Source organism: Erigeron canadensis, chromosome 8, assembly GCF_010389155.1.
Source record: "Erigeron canadensis isolate Cc75 chromosome 8, C_canadensis_v1, whole genome shotgun sequence".
Lineage (NCBI taxonomy): Eukaryota > Viridiplantae > Streptophyta > Magnoliopsida > Asterales > Asteraceae > Erigeron > Erigeron canadensis.
Window position 1 is genome coordinate 33,344,203 of NC_057768.1, and position 6,000 is coordinate 33,350,202.

Consider the following 6,000-nt stretch of genomic DNA (forward strand, 5'->3'; position numbering starts at 1 on the left):
ACTGGAAATTATAAAAAATAACTGAAAAACTGATATTATCTGTAAAAAAATAAGGCAACGCCTTACCTGCAAATCTTAGGGATAAATCTGGATGTCAACTTACATCAGAGTTCATCGGCAACCTGTAAATAAGAAAACATAAACATTATATTTTTTTTCATACAACTTATAAACTATTGAAGATAAAAAAGATCTTGAATAACAACAAAACATATTTGACACTGCATCCCGTTGTTAAATAAGATGAAGAAAATAGAACGAAGTGGTGGTGGTGGTGGTGGCGGCAGAGGTGGCACAGGTAGATGTAGCGCAACAGATGGTTGAGTGGACCTAAATTCCAATCGTCAAAAATTTCAAAGAAAGAATTAGAATCTTACTTGTTTTCTGATTCAAAGCATCTCCACTTGCTCTTATAGCCTTCATATTTCTTCTACTTGTTGTGCCTATAAAATGGAAAGAAAAAGAACCACCAATTGAGAAATCTCAATCATTAAATCAGTTTACAATGCTTACATTAAAAAGCCATAAGATAAAAACATATATACATAAGCAAAAAAAAAGGACAAACCAATAGGTGCGACACAACAGATGGATCTTATGTTGGTGGCCCTGTATTAGCTCTCATGTGTCTCCTTAAGTACTTGACTCATGCTGCAACAAAATATATATAAAATACTTTGACATAAAACGCAAACAAAATCAGTGATAGTTGCAAAGCACAAGTAGCTCATGGGTTTTTCATCAAGCCATTTCGCATTTTGAAGAAACACACTCTTCTCCTTTGAACATTCTCGTTATAGCCAATTTCTATATGTTGTCAAGCTTTGTATAGGTCATGGTCACAAAAAATGTATTCGTCATGGTATGTCAAAACGACAATCTGTATGTACCCTGGTTTGACCCCCATATATATCAACGAAGACATATGCATCATATGAGTACCAATGGTAATTACTTCATGATTTCCGACTATACGTAGTCATGGCTGATATGATGTTTTACTTTCCACGACACGGGCGGTGGCTTAAAAAGATTGGGGAGCAATGACATATAAAATGATTTTTCTACTTAAACAATGATTGTTAAATTTTACAAAAGAAAAAAAAAACAATAAAATGGAAGAGAAAAGAAAATTACCAGAAGAACAACGGCGGAAGTGGATTAAATGAATGACGGCGACGGTCAGAGGTGGCTTCCCCCACTTTTCTGATCTGCGGGTGTGTGTGCTGGTGGTGAAGATGGTGTCTGGGCAGTGAAGAGAGGGAGAGATGATGGCGGTTGGGGTGGATCGAGAGTGAATCGTGTGAATGAGAGTGAACCGCGATGGTGATACCAATTTATGGCGGTGGTGGCATTCGAAGGTCCGATGCTGTTGAGGGCGGCGGTGGTGATGGAAGGGGTAGGCGGATATTGTGAGATAATGTGGGTTTGTGTGTGTGTGTGTGTTATGGTTTGGCAGGGGAGAAGAAAGAGCGTGTAGGGATTTTTGTGAGTAGGGGTATTTTAAGAATGAAAAAAGTGCTTAAAATCTTAATGTCAATCCTCTTTATAAGGATTATAGATATTATTTGTACATAATCATTTTCACTTGATACACTTATTTGGTTTTTGTTTTATTAGATTTAGTGATAGTGATGTACCAAAAATAAATAAATTTAATTTAGACGTGGTTAGCAATTTCATCTTTTATAAGCTAGTCTATAAGCTCAGAGACATACCATAGCTGACAAGCTGTCTTGATGCTGGATTTTTGAGAGCAAAGAAATAATAGTATTGTCGAGTGTTACTCAGATGGTAAAGAGGCCCTCACCGTAATTAGACGAGATGACATGTACAAGGTCGTCGCTTACCATCCGGGCCCAAATGGAGATTTTTGGGAAATCAAATGCTTATACGAGGAACTCGAACAACTAATTGAGTGCTCGATCGCCCTGCATTGGCGGACAAGTTTGAGTATCCCAATTTTAAAACAGCAAAATTTGGCTTTAAAAACCTTATAAATGATGTTTTTATACTTGAGAGATAGAGTTTGCTCCGAATAACCACTTAAAGCATGTCCACTTAGCTTTTGCATGGATCATGCATGCAGAGAGTGTCACAAGCTGCACGTTTTAGATGCATGGATGTCATTTCATTTATGCCACTAGCAAATTATCATGGTGATCTTAACATTTTTATAATGCTCTATCCAACATTTGGCAAGTTAGTTAATCCATGCATCGAGCTTTAAGAAAATGTTAGGATCATCTGGACGACATGCAAATGGGGGTAAATAAAAAGGCACCCAACTGCAACGTGCAGCTTCCGACACTATTAGCACAATCCATGCAAAATCTATCTCGACGTGATTTAAGTGGTCATTTGGGGCTGACTCAAGCGTAAAACACCATCTTTATGGTTTTTAAAACTAAGTTTGCACTTAAAAAAAATTTCATTTATTCACACTTCCTCTAAAGAAGTGTGAAAAAATTTCTTAATTTATTCACGCTTAAAAATGTTTAAAAAATACACACACATAAAAGTATGAAAATTTTTAAAAAATTATAATTTTTTCATACTTACATATATGGAAAGAAAAAATTCACACCTAAAAGTGTGAACAAATGTCAAAATATATTCACACTTAAAAGTGTGAAAGTCAAATTGTAACACCTAATTTCTCCACACCTTCATTGTGTGAAAAAATTTGGTGTTACAAATTATTCCTTACACTTATAAGTGTAAACAATTGATATAGTTTTACCCACTTAGAAGTGTGAACTTTTTTTTCTCACATATATAAGTGTGAAAATTTTATGATTTTTCAAATTTTTTCACACTTTTAAATATGAATACTTTTTAAATATTTTTAAGTGTGAACAAATTAAAAAATTTCTTCACATTTCTTTAAAGTAAGTGTGAATAAATGATATTTTTGTTGTAATGTTGGCTCTCTAAATTCGGGATAGTACTCAAACTTGCAATTCAATGCACGCAATCCCCCGATTAGTTGTTTGAGTCCTCACACAAACATTGATTTCCCAAAAATTGCCATTTGGGCCCGACTGATAAGGGAGAAGGTACCATCTCACCTTGTTACGGTGGTGGGGGCCTTCTTACCCCCGAGTAAAACTCGAACAACACTATCCTTTTCTCCTTAAAAAATCCAGCATCAAGATGGTTTACCAACCTTTCTATATCTCTGACCTTATAGATTAACTTATAAAAGGTGAATTTGCTAACCTTGTCATTACTATGAGAGCCATCCTACTACAAAAAGAAAATAAGAAAGCCATAAACGAACCTTAATTAGCAAAAATAGGCCATACAAACCTTAATAAAACATATTGTGCGAAGCTTAAAAATAAATGCCATACGAGGCTCAAATTTAGATGGGTTATCCTAGTTTTTCTTTTTCTTCCCAAATTATATGATCACTCGTTTAAGTTTCTAGTTTACGTGTTTGTTATATCCATTTGAATTCATTTACATCTTATTAGCTTTCGTAAAAACGTCAAGAGTAGTCAAATTCCACAATAATACATAAATTACCAATAGTCAAGTAAATCTTGTAAGATCTAATTCAACTAAAGTCATTTGTCGTTGTCATATCTAATTTTAAATTGTAATACAGTACAATACAATATATGAAGCTAAAACTGAAGTTGAGAAAAATTGGTAACATACATTGAAATTCTAAAACACGTTTATAGACTAGTCTTTAGAACCCAATGATGTTAAATGAGACATCATTGAATGAAGGTTTGCTTTATGGATACGCACAACCTAATTTTTTTAGTGATACTGTTGAATTAATGTGTAGGGCATAACATAAAATTATATTATCACTTATACACGAGCTTACAGGATCACACACAATGAACACTTAGATATCTGGATATATGTATATTATATATATATATATAATCACAAAAATTAATTTATAAATAAAAGGATTTGATAACTAAGATTCAATGTATCTGATTGTTTAGTGGGCCATACAAATCAGCCTAAGATTTCAATATGGATAAGATATCTATTTTGGATTTGCTATGGATTTTATCCTCCCCACTTGTTTGGTCGAGCTCTCCTATAAAAGGAGCAGGAGAAATCAGTTTTGAAACACACATATTTTCTTTAGTCTCATACTTGTATAATGAAATTCTAAATGAAAAACTTCCTTAGTTTCTCGGCTAGAAAAGGAACCAAAAATGTTTTGGTAATTTTATATTTAAGTTTGGTGATTAAGGTCTAGCAGCCTTCGGGTATTGTTTGAGGTGTTCGTGTGGATCAACTGTAGAGATATTCATACTATTGAATATTGTTTTTGTCACACAAGATTTATCTACTTGAAAGGTATAATTTTTAGTCTATCTATTATGACAACTATCATGGTGTAATTGGATCCTGAAGGAAATATTAATCGTGTGCATGTTTTATAAATAATACATTAATGTATTTTAGTCTTCCGTTACGTATATAAAATAACTTTTAAAGTACACACGATGGCTAATCTTTCCAACAGTGGTATCAGAGCCACTTTTACACCTTTTAGTTGTCATGTGATTTTATTTTTGATCTAGCTTTGTGGCATATTGGTATTTAATAAAACCTTTTTGGTTTTAGAATCAACTTGATTGATTCAGATTTAACCTCATGGTGCACAAATAAGATCGAAAAATAAATCACCTCTATAAATTTTGAATTTATTAATTATGGCTTGATTATTTGAATTTATCTATGATTATATCCATGCATTGTAATCATGGACAAACCATATATATTACTTTTAATAATGTAGTTATTAAATTTTACAAAAAGGGTTTTTAATTTGGCTTAAAAGATAGACTTGGAGTCAAGTTAAAAACAATGGGCTATTACACGAAATCTCACTTGGTTCTTGGATTAAGTAGGAGTTTTCCTTTGGACTAAGCTATAAGTGTTTGATGCATGGATATGTTTTTATTTATATAATTGTTGATTAAAATATGCTAAAATGTTTTTGATGGAAACATTAAATAAAAACATAAAATGAGTTTAAAGTTTAAAATTGATGATTTTAAAAGTTAAACTTCAAATAGTTTTCTTTTGAAACTAAATAATAAACGGTTAAAATGAGTTTTAACATAGTGTAACGAATTGTTGGTATATTAAATATTCGTGAACACAAATTTTTAAAAAAATATACCCGTCAAACTTAAGTCATGCCATCCAATGAGCTTGTGAACACTCCTCGTTATCTTTTGGTTACGGTAAGACCTAATCAAATTATAGCCACGAGGTGGATTTTTAGTTTTGAGTGAGAGTAGGGAAATTTCTACAGTTTACAAATTGGATGACTTAATCAAGTTCACGGTAAGACCTGAATCCGAGGCAAGGATGGGATAAACATGCCAGTAGATAATAGTAGTTTGTTGAACTACACATATCTCTAGGTCCCATAAAGATCTAAGAGTTGCACTTGTAATGCAATTGGTACTCGCTACCTACCAATAGACTCTATAACTACTAGCTGAGATGTAGTTGTGGAATCCCTATGTGGATCTTAGACTTTAATAAATTAATCGTTTTATAATATTAAAACTTGGGTAGTTAATTTATTAAAGTTCTCATATCGAAAATACTAAAATAAACCTTACTTCTAATGTAGATGGCAAACAATCAAAACGTAAACCAAAATTCACCCCGTTCTTTGCTGGAGAAGGAGAAACTTAATGGTACTAACTTTCTAGACTAGTATCGCAATTTGAGGATTGTCCTCAAGTATGAAGGGAAGGTGAAAACCATTGATGAACCCTTGCCCGATCCTCCTGCCGAGACAGATACTGTTGCTCAGCAAGATGCTTATTCAAAATTGTTTGATGAGCAAGAGAAGATAGCTTTAATAATGCTTGCGAGTATGACTCCCGAACTCCAGAAGTAAATGGAAGATCGCACAGCATATGATATGATCACTGAGCTGAAAAATATGTTTCAGAAACAGGCAAATCAAGAGTTGTATGAAACTCACAAGCTTCTTCA